Below are 20,956 nucleotides of genomic sequence, written 5' to 3' on the forward strand. Positions count from 1 at the left end.
TACATATTATAGCTTGCAGGGTTTTCTCAATGTCACATCATATTTTCCTATGGGAAACTGCCGTTATGGTGGTTATTACAGTAATCCTAGAGCCTATATTAAGCCCTCTGAGGTCATTATAAACACTAATAGCTACCACAGACACTCATGGGTTAACATAAGTGCTCCAATTTGACTGTTAGTGCACATGAAGAGATTATTGGAAGCCATAAACTGTGGTGTATAAGCCCACCAATGAAATCTGAATTTCTGAGACACAGGGCATTGTCTGCATATGCCGCTTTGCCCCGAGTATCCTCCTCCTCCCGCACCACTCCCCACCCGGTTCTCCTGAATAATACACGACAGCACCGCCCCTCCCTCGCCCTGCCGTCCAATGGCGGAGCCGCATTTTATCAAGCTATCTCTTGTGAGCCAATCCCGGTGCTCCCGGTGCTCCCTGTAAACCGGATGCCCTCCCTCCTGCCTCTCAAACAGACGTAATGTGTGGATCGGAGAGGCAGAGAGGCGCTCGGTCAGGCGGTGGAGAGTTGGCGTCGGACGGGAAGTGATGAGAGTGAAATAGCCGAAGAAAACACGCCAGTCCACCGCGACAGGACGGTCAAACCCGCTTTAGATGAAGGGAAAATTTTGTAAGTATGCCATCATGTAAAATGCGTAATATATAACCTCAAAATAGAGAGGCGGTGTTTGGTTAAATATGTGCAAACTGATGCCTTAGTTAGAAGAGATGATGCTTCTTTAATGTGAAGAAAGTGTGTATGTTCTGCTGGATCTGCACATGAATGAATGTGAAACTCTGACATGATGTGATGGCTCTTGGTTGGCGCTCAGCAGCGCTAATAAGGCGGCTTCGCGTCTCTAAATCCAGCGCATGTTGAGAAACATACCAGCAGAGAGAGAGAGGAAAAAAAAGCGTCTTTCAGCGGTCATTTCATGAGGGCATGTCGGGGGAAAAACGTGATTTCCGATTCCGTGCGACCTTTTTACGCACACCTCAACTTTTGCGCTGCTTTGTAGGGCGCATCGCTGGTAGTACACAGTGTACAGACTAAATGCTGCTGGAAAGTTTGAACGATAGGTTTAAACAGCCGGTGCAGCCCAGAGGAATCCTGGTGGGAGCCTCCCAAACAATATAACTTTGATTCATTTCACTCAGCGCACAGTCTCCTGTTTCTATCGGGCCCGAAACACTGATAAATGGTGGCTATTATTTTTCAGCTGAACAATGCGCACCGGCTTTGTGCGGACCATCTGTCATTGTATCGACATTACGGCAGCTCCTCCTGCCCCAAAGAATCCGACTGAGACACCTGAGGAGCAGAAAACAGACAGACAGCGATCATTCAGAGCCGCCACCCGTCTCTCGCCAAGCCGTGACTCATGATGTGATCAGTCTGTGTGTGCGTGTGGATGGGTGCGTAACGTAGCCAGAGAATAAACAGGCACTGGAGCAAACCGGGTGCAATTAAAATATTTTATGTTTCGTGCACAGCGCAACATAACGCATGCACGGATGTTTTGTTGTTGTTCCCATGCAGACAGGAATAATTGGAATAGTGCAAGTAGACTATACATGCGTGGCTTTACGCATCCTGAATTCTCGGAAACAGTCTTTGCGCATCTGACTTCCTCCCGGAATTTGGGCCTCCAGCACATGGCAAACACAGCCAGACAGACAGACTGCCATTTTCAGGGTGGGCACTCTGAGAGGATGCACACTGACCAAATAAACACACTTTCAGAGCTGTAATGACAAGTCGACTGACTGATTAGCTGATCAAAAGAAAATTAGATGCCAACCATTTTAATAACTGATTGCTATGTTAATGATGAATCATTAATTGGCTAAATTCAGTTAAAAATTTAACTGCTTAAAAATGTGTTTGGTGACTAAAAATGCCCAATTTGACATTTTTTTTTGTCTGGTGGAGTGCTTTGTTGAATAAGGAAACTTTAACTTAAAGGAACTTTGATATTGTGTCGATTTTGGAGCCCCCTGTGGACAAAAGCAGTAGTGTTTCCGCCGTAATAATCACAAAATAAAATGTTAAAAATAAAATTATCCAAAGAAAAAAACTCCTGCTTCCTGCGAACTGTAACTTTGCTGGGTAAAATGTAAACACTGTCTTATTTTATCTGATTTCATGGCAGACATTAAGAATAGCATCTAATCTTGTCACTGAGGGTCTTGTTTGCTTATGTAGGTCATACAGAGACATCAATTATTAAATTGGGACTGTTTCATAACCAGTTAAAAACTCCCTGTAGTAGCTTTAAACTTTAAAATGAGAAAAATACAAGGAAAAAAATGAGAACAACAACAACAAAAATTGTTTTGTATCGTGCTAGTTGTCAGTGATTAATGGTTTTAACGGTTTTCAACTTTTTTTTGCTATATTTGAAGCAAAACATTTGCTGGTGCAGCTTCTTAAATGCACACATTTGCTGCTTTTGTTTGTCATTTAAATGTAAATTAGGAGTCTTTGGGTTTTGGACTCTTGGTTGTTCACAAGAAGCAGTTTGAAGACGTCACTTTCACTCTGGGAAACCGATTAATCGATTAATCATGAAGATAATCGAGAGATGGCTCGATCATGAAAATAATCGCACAGCCCTACGCACTTGGCCGTTACCAGTGTTTCATGCTCAGCTCTGGGGCACGATGTGGCCTTTAACGTGCCACTCAGTGGTTTGACCCTCCAGGTGGTTTAATGCAGCTGAGACAGGCTTTCTTTAAGGAGAAGCTGCCGTGCTCAGTCTGCCAAGCACTAATATGCCTTAAGGTTAATGAGGCTGTCTCCATAAATTCTCCTGCCATTTGGATAAAGTCGGTCTAGACGCTTAGTGCAGCACTGCGTTTTACTGGCTATGGATTGTGTAGCTACACAGCATGCTTTAATAAAAACAAAATGTCTGTTTTTTTATTGAAAAGCAAACATTTACCTAACGCTGACAGACATTTAACTGCTTGTGCTTACATTTCTTTTACATAATCCTGTTTGAGCTGTGACGATCAGTCTCGATTAGTTGAGTTGCCAACTATTTTGACAATGAATTAATAATTTCAGTCATTTTTCAAGTAAAAACAAAATATTTGCTGGTCCCAGCTTTTTAAATTTGCTGCTTTTCTTCATAATTTATGAAAGTAAATGAAGAGTCTTTGTGTTTTGGACTGTTGGTTGGACAAAAGAAGCAATTTGAAGATGTCACTTTGGGCTCTGGGAAACTGTGATGAGCACTTTTCTCTATTTTTCTGACATTTTATGGACTAAATAATTAATCCAAGCAATTACACCCACTGCCAGCTGAACAACATATGTGATTTTAAATATATTTACATGAAATGCATCTAAATTTTGTTTTTACTCAATACTTAAAAGCTACATTTTACTTCTAATATTAGGCTAATTTGCTTTTTCTTAAGATTTTTAATGTTGAAATTGTAGTGTTGCCACTAGAGCTGCAACGATTGGTCTCGATTAGTCAAATTGCCGTCCATTTTGATAATCAGTTAATTATTTTGTGTCATTTTCCAAGCAAAAATATGCTGGCTCCTTCTTCTAAAATGTGAGAATCGCTGCTTTTCTTTGCCATTTATTGCAGTAAATTAAGAGCCTTTGGTTTTTGGACTGTTGGTTGGACTAAAGAAGAAAATTTAAGACGTCTCTTTAGGCTCTAGGAAACTGTGATGAGCATTTTTCACATTTTTTTTTGGACATTTTATAGATGACTAATGTAAAATATAAAATATTCGTTAGTTGCAGGGAAAAAAGATCAGTGTCAGGAGTTGTTAATAGAGAGATGCAGAGTGAATGATTGGTGCTGATGTGCTGTGATAGCCTCACTTCCGTCCCTCTCAGGGCTGAGTTACATATAATTCACTTTGTCTCTCATGAAGAGAAACAGCAGCAAAGAGCAGCGAGTGTCCGAGTGCAGTAATTCAGTTTGGAGCTGCTCTCAGAGGGTTATCAGGCTGAAGTGAACGCAGTCTTCCTGCTCTACTCTTCTGTGGGCAGCAGGGCGGTTGGGTAGTTGGATGTTGGCTTATCTTATCTCCTGCTGGAACTATGATCATCATTCCTGTATGGCTCATTATCACACGTGACGGGTTTCATCAGCTGCACCCGGCAATTATGTCGAGGAGCAACCTGCCATCACAGCAGAAGAGGCTCTCGACCACAGATCACTGAAGTTATTCCGTCGTCGCACATCGTCTCGTATGCATACAACAATTTAAGTAAAAAAAAAACAAAAAAAAACCTTCCTATAGTTTAGTCAGGCAGTTAAAATGCAATGTGGTTAGCATCAGGGAGTCCCATCTCACTTCTCCCACCATCACATGACTCCCAGCAGATATACAGCTCCCTCCCTGCTGCCATCACACATTCAGCACACAAATAAGAACAAAGAAAACTGCCTCGTTCTTTTCAGTCATTAAAATACAATACGCAAACTTTTCAATGCATTACTTCATCATCTGGAAGACATACATAGAGTCCCACTGGATAATTAAATAAGTAAACTCAGGCTCAGTCTTTATTGTGCATCTGTGGATTCAGAGCAGCAAAATTATGATTATTTTTTATAATCGATTAGTCTGTCGACCATTTTCTGAATTAATTACTTCGTTTTTTGGTCTATAAAATGCCAGAACATGGTGAAAAATGTTGACTGCTGTTTCCCATAGCCACGGTGACACAGTCAAATGTCTTGTTTTGTCCACAGCTCAAAGATATTCAGTACTTTCAGTGCTTAATTCTCTTATTTCAGCTCCTCAGATGTTAATATTATCTGGATTCTCTGGTCCTCTGTGACTCAAAAAGATAAAATCATTATTAAAATAAGATCAGCTGTCCACTATGGACTTAATTACCAACTATTCTGATAGCTGATAACTTTATAAGAAAAAATGCCCACATTCTCTTGATTTCAGCTTCTCAGTTGTGAATATTTTCTTGTTTCTTTACTCCTCTTTAACAGTAAACTGATTATCTTTGGGTTGCGGACAGAACAAGACATTTGAGGACGACACCTTGGGGTTTGGGAAACAGTGATAAACTTTTTTCACCATTTTATGAACCAAAAAATTATGAAAATGAAAATAATTGTATTTTGCAGCTGTATAATCTGTTTTTTTTTATGTATAACTTTACCTGAAGCTACAGCTGCAACAATTAAGTGATTACTTTTTTGACTACTTATTAAATCACCAAGACACCAACTAGGGCTGCACATTATTTTTGTTATCGATTAACCAGTTGGTCATTTTCCCAATTAATCGATTAGTGTTTTAGTCCGTAAAATGTCAGAAATTTGTGAAAGAAATGTCTTGTTTTGTCCACAATCCAAAGATCTTCAGTTTACTGTCATAGAGGAGCAAAGAAGCCAGAAAATATTCATGTTTAAGAAACTGAAATTAGGGAATTTAAATATGTCTTCTTTTTTTTTTAAAGGTCACTCAAAACAATTCATTATCAAAATAGTTGGCAACTAATCAATCAATCCATCTTTGCTGCTCTAAACAGTTTTGATAAATGATAAATCGTTTTGAGTCATAAGAAAAATGTCTGATTTCAGCTTCTCAGATGCAAATATGTTCTAGTTTCTTTCATCCTCTCTGACCTATTATTAAATCTCAGAAGGAAGGAGGAGAACTCTGAACACCTGGTACCAAACTCCACTTAAAGAACATGTTAGACTCTTTGACACTGAAGAAAAAAATGTTCTATATGATTTAAGAGACTTAAATCATGAACACGTGTTTTTACTTTTCCTCCGGTTTTCACTCTGTGCTCCTCTTTCTTCCTTATATGTGTGCAATTAAGAGCTCTGAGGTTAATGAAGGCAGCTTTTTTTTTTTCTTCTCTTTACCCTCCGTCCAATTCTGCACTTTCATGCCAGCTCAGCAGAACGGAGGCAGTTCCTGTATACGAGGTACTGTATAGGGGTGAAGTGAGTTTAAGTCCTCCCCAAACCCTGACCGCAGCCGACTGAATGTAAAGCTTTACGTTCCTGCCTGCCTCTGCAACCAGACCTCACTGTCACACCTCATAAAGCAGAGCCGGAGCAGCGGGGTTGTGTTTAAAAAAGCCAGGGGGAAAGATAAGGCAAAATAAGGACAAATACAGAGCAAAATAAGAATGCACCCATTCAGGAAAGTGTAGAGAAAAGAGTGAAAAGCCCCTAGACAAAAGCTCTTTAGCTGAAACTCTGATGGCACGTCTCCAGCACGCTGAATAAGAAAATATACTTTCGGGGACAAATTGCAGCAAGGAAAACGTAAGAAAGTGAAAATGCCATTGAGGGATTGTTAAGACCATAATCCTCTCCTCTTCTTATTTCTAGTTTTTTGCTTAGCTGTCGAGAGGGAAGCGAGAACCCACAAGTTTATTTTCAAATAGTCCACAAAGAATGCCTGTCATTTCCTGGCGTTCCCCACTTCCATATGAAAGCCCCCTTTTCCTTTAGGAACAATGGGAAAGATTCCAAAATTTCCATGGGGAGTTTCTTGCACGGCGATACAATAGAGAGCATGTTGTGACAGAATTGAGACGGGCTGTTTCTCCTCAGCTGTGACACGATCGGGACTAATGCAGCGTTTTTGTCTTAACAGCTACCATTACTTCATGATTAAAGCGGCCACACAACAGCTGTAACGTCTCATGAACGAGCTCAGAGTGAAGGCTGAATCCGTCTGTGACAACTCGCTGGAATATCTGCTATTTCTCATACTGAGGAGGATGCAGAAATCTTAAGTGTGAAGCCTCTGAAGGATCAAACTGTTTGGACAAGTGTCTGATTTTATTAAGCCTCAATCAGGGCTGAAATCTTATTATTTCCCAGAGCAGATGTCCTGAGTTTACTCCATTTTCTAACCTAGAACTTTACCTGGAACTAGAGATATGATGACTAGTCTATGAGTTGTCAGCTGTTAAATTAATTGCAAGCTATTTTAGGGTTGCAGCTAATGATTACTTTAATCGTTGGTTAATTTGTTCATCATTTTCTGAAGAAATCGATTCATTTTTTTCATTCTGAAACTGAATAAACCACAAAATATTCCAATTTTAAACACTGATATGACAGAATTTGACAGAAAAACGGAGTGGTAGGGCTGCAACTAACAGTTATTTCCATTATTGATTCATCTGTCAATCATTTTTTTCAATTAATTCATAATTTGTTTGGTCCAGAAAATGGTGAGAAATGTTGATCAGTGTTTCCTGTAGCCCAAAATGTCTTGTTTTCTCCACAACCCAAAGACATTCTGTTTACTGTCACAGAAGAGTGAAGATTTTCATTTCAGAAGCTGATATCTGTGATTTGGACATTTTTTTCATATACAGTTACTTAAAATGACTGATCGATTATCAAAATAGTTGGCAGTAAATTTAATTGTTGACAGCTATTCGACTAATCGTTGCAGCTCTTCTATTATTCTGATAACAGATTATTTGTTTTGAGTCATTCTTTAAGGAGTAAAATGACACAGTCTCTGATTTCGGCTCTTAAAATATGGATATTTTCTGTTTTCTTTTCTCTTCTATGACAGTAAACTGAATATTTTTGGGTTGTGGATAAAACCAGACATTTGAGGACTTCATCTTGGACTTAGAAGAGAAACAGAGACTGACGTTTTTAGCCATTTCTGCATAGGTGTAGATTTCAGCAAGGAAGAAGAAGACATTATTAAGAACATGTGCATTTTTCCACCCCCAGTAAAAACATTTAAAGAAGTGGAGGACCTTTATTTTGAAAATCCACATGCCTGATAGCCTTGCTGCACAATATTGCATTAGTTTGGAAACTGAAATTGCAGGAAATGAAGTGTCTGATTCTCAAAATGTCCCAGAGGAAGACCCCCACTTAATGTGTTCCTCCTGATGAAATGAAAACTACACCCTTAATGTTCTGACATTTTACGGTGCAAACAACTAATCAATAAATTGAGGCAAGTATAGGCAGATAAATCAATAAATGCACACACATAAGTATCCACTCACAGTCACATACACACACACACGCTCTAAGAGTTTCTTAATTAGGTAAAAAGAACTGGTTTGGTGCTGAAGCGGAGAGGGTTCAAGTGTCATGTGCTCCTGAGCGGGGACCAACAGGCTCTTGAAAGCCACCTGGCTTGACCCGAGCAGACCTGAGGCCTGTGGCTAGACAGGAGGTCGGAGGTCATCCGCTCATCTAGATAGGCAGTATGTCGCTGCGCCTGAGGCGGAGTGCACCACCTAACCTTTCCATTTACCCATAAAGAGGAGCACAAACACACATATGAACACAGGTTCCTGTTTCTGCTGTGAACTCACTCAACCCTCAACGTCATGAAGGCTATGTGGTGAACAGCTGCTGTAACACAGAGCTGCACCGATTAGTTAATTATTCAATTAGGTTTTAATTATTAAATTAACTGCCAACTATTATAATAATCGTTTAATCATTCTGAGTCAAAGGAAAGGAGGAAATGTTCATATCTTAGAAGCTGAAATCCGTGACTTTGGATGTTTTTTCTTAGAAAATGAAAGCAAACTTTGGGTTGTGGACTTGTGGAAACAGTTTTGATGCATCAGAACCTCCTTTTATCCACAAGTTCACACTTCAGATTTTGCAGCATCCTCGTTATGAGAAATAACAGATGTTCCAGTATCCAAGTGTACACCGTAAAAAACAAACAAAAAAAAAAGTTGAGAAAACTCAAAACTTCAAGGCAGCTTTATTTCAGTTCAGTTTCGAGTTCTGAGCCCAACCCAAACTCTCAAGTTTTCAAAAACTTTAATAATGTTTTGTTGAGATTATTTACTTTTCTTCTTTAGATAAACTTGAATCTTTGAGTTTGAGAACCCCAAAACAATTTGTACTTCAAGTAAACTCACACCGTCAATGCAAACATTGTCATTACTTGAATTAAATAGTTCCTTTAACTTAATTTATGCTAGTCTTTTAATTTCACTCGCTTATACTGAGTTACTTTTTGCCCCCATTCTCAGGTGGCAGGAATGCACAGCTAGACACAGTTAAGTTCTTTTACTCACTTTTCCAAAAGTAATTGGTTTCCTGTTTCTTTTTTTTAAGTAAGTGCATCTAAGTGAGTAATGGTATTAAGTAATAATTTTCAATTTCAACCATTTATTTGTCAAGATGTTCACAAATCAGGTTCACAGCTCACTCTGAACTATTTTTTAAACACTTATTGGTTTGCTATCTAAAGAAGAAAAGTAAATTATCTCAACAAAACATTATATGTTGGCAAAACTTTTAGTTTATTTCAAAACTCAAGAGTTTGATTCAAAGCTCAAAAATCTAGGAAAGTCAAGTCTTTTCACCTTTTTACAGTGTAGCACGTTTTTCAAGTGTAGTTTGGTTCCAGGTGTTCATAGTCCCCCTCCTTCCTTCTGAGATTTAATAGCCGGTTTTATTTAACAGGTTCTTCTGTTTTAGCCGGTCAGTCTCGACGTACCTCAGATTAACACTCACACCTTATCCGCCCCTCCTCCTCTTCCTCCTCCTCCTCCTCCTCTTGTTGTTTTTCCCACCAGGCCAGTGGTGGTTCCCAGGTATTTGACCAGTGTAGCGTAGCCGGGAGGCTGGCTCTTCTGTCCTCTGTGAGACAAAGGCAGCGTGCCTCAAGGAGAGGGATGAAAGGAAACGGGGCTGTGCAGCCACTCCTTTTTACAATGGGAAACCTCCTCAGTTAGGTTGTAGAGCAAATAACCATCCTCTCCTCTTCCTTTTTTTAACAAGCGCTCAGACTGTGAGAGTGTGTCTCTATCTTTGCATGGTGGGAAGAGAGAGCAGTGCTGTGTGTGTGTGTTTATACATATAGATGGGAGTTTGTGTGTACATGCAAACAGGAATGGGTATCCTTTATGTCCTCGTCTTCCTTACACCTGCTTAGTTTGAGCTGGCAGATGGTGTTTCCCTTGTTAAAGATGCTTCCTGTATAAAATTTCTTTTGTGTGTGTGTGTGTGTGTGTGTGTGTGTGTGTGTGTGTGTGTGTGTGTGTGTGTGTGTGTGTGTGTGTGTGTGTGTGTGTGTGTGGTTTAAACTGTACAGAGAGTTTTAGAAACTGAGTGAGAGACGCATAGAGAAAGCTTTTGATGATGGAAATTTTTCTGGAGGGGTTGAGCTTCATCAACCAGGCCGGTGTAGGAGATAAAATTATTGGTTATAATAGTATTTATTTCTTTTCATTACCAATTAATCTGCTGTTTATTTTCCCGATTAATTGATTTATCGACTAATTGAATACTGTAAACAGCTGGGGACTTCTAAACCAGTTACTCTACTCTGAAATCCATTTATAAACAGTACTGTTATATTTAACTCGCCGTAAGTCTTAATTTATTGTATTTTACCTTTTTAACCAATATTTAGACTGATGGGAAAAAAAGTCCTGGGACCATTAAGTGGTCTTTAAGGTCTAGATTAGATTAGTTGTTTTTTTTTATGTTTGTTGTTTAGAGACTTCGATCAGTCCTAGGTGTATTTAGATGTTGTGTTAGTGAATATATATATATATTTAAATATTATTTGCAGAGTGTCTGGGCCTCTGTTTTTCAAGCTCCAGATGGCTTATCAGGGTGTCCCCTTACACATGTTTCCAATATGTCTTATATGGTTGTGCTTTAATTTTAAATTGTTGTGTGTATAAGGCGAAATGAAACTAATCATTTAGTCTGTAAAATGTCAAAAAAAAGGTGAAAAACACTCTAATTACTTAAAACACACATATGCAACAAATTTTATGAGCTTAATATGTGTTTTGCATGTAATATTTTAAAATGCATCTTAAAAAAAATCTGAAATAGCCAAATGTTTTCTGCTGAAATGTTGTTGAGAACAAGATGAAAAGTTCTGCTACCTCAAAAATCTTTTCATGCATTACTAGAGCAACCTAAATTCTTAAAATATGTTTTAAAAATCTTAAAAAGCCAAATATTTTCCCCAGAAAGGACAAGATGGAACTCTTAAATTAAAGCTCTAGCACCTCAAAGATGCACTCAAAAGTGTTTTGGTTTCCTCAAGGATTTTTCACTCACTTGGTTTTTATTCAATGACACATTATTCCATGTTTATAGATGAGCTGAATCACACACACGCGCTTGTATCCGTCTCTGTCTGCTTTGAGCCACCGGCGCTCAGTCTAGCAGTGTTATCATCTCGGGTGGTAGTCAGGGGGAGGGAGCGGAAGCCGCAGGAGTCTTTTATGGCTGCAGTTCCAGAGACAACCTGTTCTCAGGCACTTCTCTTCTGGCACTTTTTTATGACATCATAAATTCCTCCATTTCCTCTGACCAGCCCTAGGTGGGTATAAAGGACATACCTGGCCAGTAATTGTCTGTCTGGCCCTCTCATCTGTCAGTCTCCTTCGACTGCTGGTGACTTCCTCTAGAGCCAGACTCTCAGACTGCCTGAAGATACTCGCGTCTCTCAGATCTGGACGGCGCACCAATAAAAAGAGTGTTTTATTTGATGAGTGATAGGCCAAAGAAGGTTTTCCTTGAGCGTGGTTTTTCTTAGACACCCTTTTACTGCGTCTTTGCCGGTCATTTAGGTCGGCGAGGAGAGTCAGCCTGGCACCCCTCGTTAGTGGCCTTCCCGCGTGCGTGTGCACTTAAGAGCAACGACGACGGCGCGCTGCGCTCTCAGACCTGTTGATACCTTTTGTTTGTCGAAGTCTGAGGATGAAGAGCAGAAAAGGAGGAGGATTAGGGGAAGAAAGACGAGGTTTTTTTGTGGGGTGGGGGGGAGAGAAGGAGAAGCCCTCAGGAACATTCAGCGTTCACATTCATCTGATGCTCGGCTGGGGCTCCTCGGGGAGGCTGGAACAATACACGCACCAGCACGACAACATTCCTCGGGGTTAAAAAGGTCAAGGGTCGCCCAACGACCCCACCCTGCCAATCAGTCCCAAGGCACCAACTCTGTGCCCTTTGTTTTTGGTGTATGTCTGCGCACTTGTTGAACAGACTCTGCACCTTGTGTTACAACGTGCCCTTTGCTCTTTAATAGACTAGACTGGCACTGAGCACTTTAACTGTTTTATAATGTTCTTCTTGGCTCAGGTATCGAGTGTAGAAATGTAAAATTTAAGGGTTGTGAGGAAGGAGGCTACATTTTTTTCTTATGTTATATCATTTTAGGAGAAACACTGTAAAGATCATACAGGAATTTAATAAATAAAATATACAAGTTTTATGTGAAGTCAGTTAAACTTCAGATTTATTTTCAGAACACGTCAGAACTTCTAACCGACTGTGTCTGAAATTCCATACTAACATGCTAAAACATGCTAAAGTATGCTCAAACACTATGTGAAATTTTTTATGTCTGAAATCTTAGTATGAAATCAGTAGTACGGAAGGTAAAGCAAGGCAAGCACCGGACTCTACGCTGGCATAAACATCCCACAATGCAATGCAGCAGTGACGACAACAACAACAACATAACAGACAAAGGCAGACAGCGATCAAAGCAGCTCTGTCTGCTTCAATTTAAATGTAAGGAAGATTTCACTTTGCTAGGTGAACTATATTTTTTAAATTAGTTTACTGTTGGCATGATTACACGTCTCCAACCGGTGAGGAGGCTCTCAGGAAGTGACATGTTCTGCACTGAGCAGTGGGCCCAAAAGAATCATTTTACTGTTTATTTACACAAATGTATGTTGAAGAATAGTACACACTGTGGATATGTAGTGTGTGATTTTGGATGCAACAGTGATTAGCATATTAAAACTAAAACAGTTTGAAGCGAACCTATATGATGCCTGTGGTGTGTAATTTACTTAGGGTACGTTTTGCTCGCTTGTTTCTAATTCCGTCACTGCCTCTTTTTGAATAATTCCAAAATTACCTCAACTTTTCATTTCTGATTTAGTCAACTTAAAATTTTAAGAAAGCCCAGACACTAACTTTTTTTTTATAAGTGAAAAATAAAAAGTTTATTTTTACAGTGACGTGGCTACATGTTAAAAGAACATACATTTTCTAGAAGCTGCAGAGACAGACGGATTAAGTTAGATTCTTTGGCCAGGTTTGCCTGACAATACACTTTTTAAAAATATCTCTGCAGCATATGTCGCATATAATATCCCAGCCAGATGTTTGGCAGGCCCACATCTATACATGCTATACAAAGAACCACCACAAAGCAGCCAAGCTGTAATTACCCATATTTTGATTTAAATGGCCACTTTTATATAAATCAACCCACAAGGGTCAAATATTACTCTGAGGGCACTTCAGGTCCTCAAAGTCATATTTCTCCTCCCGTATGAAAAACGTGAGCAGTTTTTTTTTTTTGCACACTTCAAATGAAGTCTGAAGGCTGCCAATAAAGTGTGTAGGCACGGAGTGGCGTGTGAGGCCCCTGCAGGCAGACACTGCAGGTCTGTTAGTCATTAGTACAATGTACAGTATACACTGCGGAGTGGACATGCAGCTACATTAAAGCCTCGCCCACGGCCACATCAGACCACCCCAGAGACACACCACTGGCACTTCCTCCACCCGCCTCCGCCGCTCAGCCTCGGGGGGGTGGGGGTCGGGGGGGAGCACGTTTTGGGATTTCCGCAGGATGCACCGGACGTTAATCATCCGTTGATTAGGAAACTTTATAGTGAAAATCGGATTAATTGTAAATGTTTAATGGATGATTCCCAGAAACGTGGTGGTTTTGAACATTTCTTTGCCTCTAACTGTTTTGTGTTTATATCTGCTTTTGTCTTCCATCTTTAGGTTGTTGCTCCTGCTGACCTGTGAGGCTCCATGAAGATCATTTCCATCAGGTATACCACTCTACGGCTGCAACTAATGATTATTTTTTATTATCATTTAATCTGTCAGTCATTTTTGATTAATTGATTAGTTGTTTGGTCCATAAAATGTCCAAAAAAAATGTTAGAAAATGATGAAATTCAATCAGTGTTTCCCAAAGCCCAAGATGACGTCCTCACATGTCTTGCTTTGTCCCCAACCAAACATATTCAGTTTACTGTCATAGAGGAGTAAAGAAACCAGAACATATTCACATTTGAGGTGTTGAGATCAGATAATTTTGACATTATTTTCTTAAATGGATAGAAGCGAGGTTGTATGAAGCCTGTATCAATAGTTAGTGTATTAGCTAAAGTTGATGCCGGTCGGCATGCTCCCAGTTTGGAGAAGCTAAGCAGTTAACTGCAACAAAGGGTATTTTTGCCACTTAAACTGATGCAATTTGAACTTTTGTAAGTGTATGGTATATTTAGAATATTTTCAGCGCTTTACTTTTGCTGTCAAACAGCCTTTTCAGACAGGAAACCGCCGTTATATGAGCCAACTACTGCTCTCTCCAAACCAACCAAATTCCAGAGGTGAAATCAGTCATTTTACCTCACATAATACTGGAGTCACAGGTCTGCTGCTGCCTCGACCTGTTAGTTTCTCTGTGTGAGGGTTAGGACTTTGGTGATTTAAGAGGATAGTTTGGATTTACCATATTCACACAATAACACAAACAATCTAACAGATCGAGGCAGCGGTAGACCAGCAGCTCCTGCATACTGCAAGGTAAAATGACTGATTTCGCCTATGGAGTTTGGTTGGTTTATACAACGGCGGGTTCTTGTCACTGAAGGGCTGTCTGATGGCAAAATAAAGTTGATAATATTCTAAATATAGCATATGCTTAAACTGATGTTTCTCTTTTTTTAATTGGCTAAAATACCTTTTGTTCCTGACCCTGTCCACAGCAGTACATTGCTTAACCTCCATGCTGCTGCTCCTACTACCTCTAACTGGAAGCATGCGTCTGGCATCTACTGTAGTTAGACTGACTATCATTATCAAATACCTCATACAGCCCCACTTCAAATGATCCAAATAGTTGACAACTATTAATCGATGAATCATTGCAGCTCTATACTGCACCATCATCATTAAAACATCTGCACAAAATCCTTCAGTTACTGAATATTCTCCATGTGTCACATTCTTTTGTCCTCTTCCTCGGTGGAGCGGCATCCCAGCGAGATGACTATAAACCTCCTGAATTTGATCCTGCGCGCACTAAATCGGCTTACAGTAGGGGGAAGGAGACGTTGCTCTCTATTAGTTCGCCGCAGTCAGGAAACGAAAGCCTATCTGGCTGCAGCTGTGGAGGAGCTTCCAAAGATGGGGACGTTTATTGTCGGGAACAAATAGAGGCCTTTTAATTTTTGTCTAGCAGCTGACGCCTCTCCCCACCCACTCCTCAAAAAAAACAAAAAAAAAACAGGCTTTTGTCAGTAATGTAGAAGCAAGAGCCACACGAGCAACCATGAGAGTTTCATAGCAGGAGGAAAAAAAATAAAGTGTTGCTGATAGGCTCGGGGAGGAGAGGAGAGGCCCGGCTGCTTGCCATATGATGTAATTATCCGCTATTTCAAAAGATTATCTCCCTCCATCGATATAGCGTTTAAATGTGTATGTATATGTGTGTGTGTGTCTGTGTCTGCGAGTGATTTGATCTCTGGTGTGGACCCCCACTCGGTGTAATGTTGAGACTCTGTGGCCTGCAGCTTGGCCCCCCATTTAAGCTGGGTTAGCTATGATCTACCCCCCTCTAACCCCAATCCCCCCTTTCCCCTCTGTGATCCCTCCCTCTCACATGCACACACACTCACACGCACGCACACACACACAGACATATACACACACAAAAGAAATATTCAGCTGTAGAGAGGGGGTCCCTCAGAGGGCGCGACATTGAACTGGGGGGGATTAAGAAGAAATGGCTGGCTGACACAGGGGTTGCCATGGCAAAGCCCCCTTTTCTCCTCTCCCTCGACCCCTCCGCCTATTTTTCATTTTAGGTCTCATTGTGGGGTGAGGTGTAAGTGTGTGTATGTGTGTGTGTGAGAGAGAGATTGTGATGGAGTTGGGAAGATGTAATATGGCTTATGAATTTAGTCTCTTATCTGAGCTAGTCGGCTTCACCCTGAGAGAAAAGAGACTTCTGGTTCACATGCTGCAGACGCAAGAAAAAAGCAGGCAGAAAAGACTCTAAAACCTCCTTCTTTACTATGTACTTTAAGTCATAATCTTTTGACTAAAATGAAATTCAGTTTTAGTCATATTTTAGTCGTCTGAATTGTTTTAGTTTTAGTTGACTGAATATAAGATTGTAGCGAAATGTACAGTAGATTTAGTCAACTAAAACTGGGTTTTGTTAAAGTGTAATGCATCATCATATGTACATATGTTTACAAAGTGCTTTGACAGACAAAGCAAAACTAGGATACCCAGGAAGCAATATAACAGAAAGCCAAACAGATGCAAGACAAAGTTATGTTAAAACTGAGGTAAAATTAAACACAAAGCAAAATACACAACAACACAGGCTAATAGAAAAAGACAGGACGACGATGGAGATAAAAACAACAACAAAAAAAGAAAATATGTGTCAATATAAATAAGTAGACATAGAAAGAGTGAAAAATAAGAAATCATGTAATGCTGTCTTGACAATATAAATAACCAGAAGTAAAAAGATGACATCACATGAAAGCAAGCCTATAAAAATTGTTTTTTAGAAGTGATTTAAAAGATGTCACTGCTTCTGTGAGCCTTATCTCCTCGGGCAGGTCGTTCCAAAGTCGAGGAGCCCCGATGGCAAAAGCACAGCCACCTCTTGATTTAAGCCTCAAACGGCCAGGGGGGCCTCGCCCGAGTATCTATGGATACATCAAGTCAAGAACTAATGCTCATTTTCATCACTGATTAATTTGATTAATCAATAAGTTGTTTGGTCCATAAAATGTAAGAAAATTATGTGTTTTGCAAAGCCCAAGATGACGTCCTCAAATGTCTTGTTTTGTCCTCAATCCAAATATATTCAGTTTACTGTCATAGTGGAGAAAAGAAACCTGAAAATATTCACATTTAAGAAACATAAATCAGAGAAATTTGACTTGAAATGACCAATTGATTGTCAGAATAGTTGGTGATTAATAGACAAGAGATTCATAGTCTGTTAATCGCGGCAGCTCTACTTCTTTTGTTGCATATTTCTGACAATTTGAGGACAGTGTAACTTTACACTTATCATTCTTTAAATGGATAAATTACTACCGTCGAATCATGTGCATCTAAATTCATTACCACACAAAGATTAGTTCTGTCTGAATCTCTTTCCAACTCGTCCCTCCCTTACATTTTTTGTCTTGTTTTTATTTGTTGACAAAGGTTTCATTAGATTTAGTCAGTGTTTGTCATCATAAATTTGTTTTTATTCAGTCATAGTCTCGCATTGGTAACATTGGCTCTTGTGATTTTAATAAAGCAAGCATATAAGGCTGTAAAAACTCTTTTTTTTTTACTGTGCAGGCTCTTTTATGTAATTTATAAAATGGTTGTAAATATTATACTACATTATTTGACTGCCTACTGGCTAATCTACAAATTAATGTGTACATTTTTGCATATTCATAAAGGGAAGCACGTTGTGAAAGAATGCAGAGGCAATAACTCAAATACCCAGCATACTCACGAGACAAAAACCAAATTGTCTCTTTTATGACCTCCTGAATTATAGCTGCAATAACGTGATGCATTACTCATCCATTGTGGCCAGTGTGTTATTATCATGCTAGCCTGACGTCGGCCTCCCACAGCAGAGTAATGGATGCAGGTCTGGCCCGCTCAATGACATCAGCAGCCTAAGCCGATGAAACGGGGCCGATGAATGACCATAGATCAGCGTTTACCATCCTGACGTCAGCCCAGCGCGGTGACACTGCCGGCAGTTGTTCCCCAGCCCTGGCCTGCTCCTGACAATGGGAGCTCTCAGCCTGTGGCCGACCGATGGCTGGGGAATCAAAAGCTTGGCTGCACAGCAGGACATCGCGGCATTGTTCTCTCTGGACTACATGTCCATAAGAACCGTGGCAGGCTTGGAGATGGCTCTCTGATATTGTTCGGAACAGCATTTATTTAATTCATTCGTTCAGCCTTTATTTACTTCTCGGGAATGCATTTTCGATGACGCAGAGATTACATTAAGCAGAAACGGTATACAAACAAAAAGCAGGACAATATTAAACAAAATAGAACAGGCAATAAGAGCTGAAGTAACAGCATTGCATAAGAATTCATCGTTCTTTCTGAGTCTGGAATCGACCCAAGGAAGAAGTATAATCCAGTCCTGAATGCGGGTTTGATAAGCTCCTGTCCTGAGGTCTAACCGTGCAGTAATATATTGTTGGTAATTTGTTAGGAGTGCTTTTTAGTGTTCACTGACTTTATATCTTTAACTCTGTTCAGGCTGAGCTGAGTGTCTTATTTTTATGCTATTATTGTATCAAAGTTGAAAATTTTGGCTCATATTTTGATTTAGTTTTTTTCATAGTCCTTTGACTAAAATCCCATTCGGTTTTAGTCATATTTTTATGTGTAGTTATATTTAGTCATCTGAGTTATTTTAGTTTTCATCTACTTTTAGCTGACTAAATCTACAGAAGATTTATTGGACCATAATCTTAACAGGTTTAGTCAAAGTGTAATCCATACATCATATGTCTAACTTTAGGAATTCTACTTTTCTCTTAAATGTGCTTTCTTCTTTTTCTACACTTTTCTTTCTTTCCTGGGTAGATTAGCACTGTCCAGTTGTGTAATCTAACTTCCTCACTACAAAAAGGGATTAGTTCTGATTGGATCTCTTACCAACTCGTCCTTTTTTAGTTTATTGTCTCGTTCTCATCAGTGAAAAAGATGTTTGTGCTGAAATTAACGTCGGTTTGTGTAATTTTAGCTGAAGTGACCCTTTAAAGACAAAAATACTGTGCAATGTCGCTGCTAACAACTTCCTCTTCATCTGCGTTTCAGATGCTGTTACGGCCAATTTTGAGCGGAAGATGAAAGACTTGGAGTCGCTCTGATTAATGAGGTGGTGGTAATGAGATAAAGCAGATACTCCCACTTTATGTTCCAGAACTTAAACGCACCACATGACCATGTGTAACATAACCATCTCTGCCCTGTGGACAGTGGACTCATTCTGACACTGTCCTGTGTCATTATGTCTCTGTGGTTTGAGCGACGTCCTCGGCTCTGTCCCCTGTCCCCCCCCCCGCTTGTCTGACTGCCCCCCTCCCCTCCCCCTCCTGCCCTGTCTGTCAGTTCGGCTCACGCTCACAGCCGCTGTCCTGCCTGCCTCGGTGAACATTCAACGCTGTCGGTGAGTTTGGTATGGATCACGTAAAAACCATCGACCGTTGACTGTGCCCCGCGGCTCGCTCCGACCACGACGTCAGGGAACGAGCAAAAAAAAATGAACAAAAGGGCGAGTGGGCGCATGCAAATCTCAAAGACGAACACACACACACATGCAGAAAAGTGACACTGTGTTTCCACTGTACCCAAAAGAGCAAAGGTCACAATCAACATTCATTGCTGTCGCTGGGTTGGACTGTGTAGAAAAGCTCACTGAACAATGAGTGCAACTGTGGCCCAGATCTGCCTGACTCGTGTCTCAGCCAATCAGCCGACCGGATGTGAAACACTCTGATTTCTTTATTTATATACTTCTTGTTTTTCACTTCTATTTTCTCCTCTCTTCCTCCCCTCCCTGGCGCTGGGAGTCTTCAGGGGGAAGAGAAAGAGAGAAAGAGACACAAATAGACTTCTGGCTGCTTGCTTGTCCTCATCCTCCTCTTTTCTCCTCTAATTGGTGGTTATGTGTGCAGCAAGGGGGAAGGAAGCGGAGTGAATGTGTAATCATTTGGAGTCTCTTCTCCTTTAGATGTTTCATCCCTCTCTTTTTTGTTTGTCTAATTATACACTGAGCCCAGTTAACTCTGTGTTAACTGCGCTGGCGAGAATGAACGAGGGACAAAAAGAGGGGGGACAAGGGGAAGAAAAGGTGGAAAGATTACAGCACCGGCTAAATTATTATCTAGTTTTTAGTATATTTTGATATTCTTCCTGGTAGGTGCTGCAAATGTGCCAGGATATGAGCAATTTTCAAACGCAGAAAGAAGATTGTTTTCACCTTTCTGACTGAGCTTGTCTCATTATCTGTGTTTGAGTTTCATGAGAGACTGTCTGGTTTCCTGCCTGCCTCTGCGTGTGTGTGTGTGTCTGTGTGTGTGTGTGTGTGCGTGTGTGTGTGAGAGCACGTATGCCATGACAGAGGACCTGTCTGCTGATCTCAGAGTGCAATATGTTATTTTCTTTCTGTACTAAAGCAGCCCGGTGCCTCATGGGAAAACACAGTCTATAACCTTGTCTTCCTGCAGACAGTCTGGGACCGGCCACGCTGCCGCTGCTGCCATTTCTCATTGCGCCCGTCTGTAACAACGCTCTGACACTGTGTCTGTCCTGTGTCTGTGATTCATGTAATCACACAGCTCACACTGCTGATATATATGTACACTGAGGAGAAAAAAAGGGTTCCAAAGGGGTTCTTCCTTAAGGGCTGAGGTTCTTCAAGGATTGTTCTTTGAAGAGCTTCTTCGACAAGGGTTTTTTTTGTAACATAGTATGTAAGGGTTCTTGAAAGAACCATCTGAGTGGGTTCAAAATAAATCTCTTTGAACTTAAAAGGGTTCTCAGTGTAACCCCCCCCCCCCCCCTTGTTGGGTTCTAACTGAAACCCTCATAATATAAAAAGGTTTCTCAGTAGAACCCCTGGGTGGGTTTTTGTTAGCACCCTTAGGGGGTGGAATGGTTCTGTATAAAACATCCAGACAGGGTTCTGGGTGGAACCATTACACCATAGAGGGGTTCTCTATAGAACCTCTCAGATAGGCCTTCTCCACCAACATGGAACTGGCCCTGCTCTGGTGTTCAAGAACCTTATTTTGAACCATTTGGAGCGTTTCCACCAAAAGTAAATTGGTTCAGAAGCGTAAAAGTCGGTTCCCAAACAGAACCAAAATATAGCAGGCTGTCCTTGAGAACTAAACTGGGTGTGTCACAT

General features: G+C 40.5%; 1 long non-coding RNA gene across 1 annotated transcript; it reads left to right on the forward strand.

Moving 5' to 3' along the window:
• The first annotated feature begins 491 nt into the window (after positions 1 to 491).
• LOC146317565 (uncharacterized) lies at positions 492 to 20,594 on the forward strand. The gene is made up of 3 exons (XR_014771646.1): positions 492 to 632; positions 13,753 to 13,802; positions 18,862 to 20,594. It is a non-coding gene; the product is annotated as an uncharacterized LOC146317565 (long non-coding RNA).
• The last annotated feature ends 362 nt before the right edge of the window (positions 20,595 to 20,956 follow it).

The sequence above is a fragment of the Lutjanus erythropterus genome, chromosome 12 (genome assembly GCF_056507025.1).
Source record: "Lutjanus erythropterus isolate fLutEry1 chromosome 12, fLutEry1.hap2, whole genome shotgun sequence".
Classification (NCBI taxonomy): Eukaryota; Metazoa; Chordata; class Actinopteri; order Lutjaniformes; family Lutjanidae; genus Lutjanus; species Lutjanus erythropterus.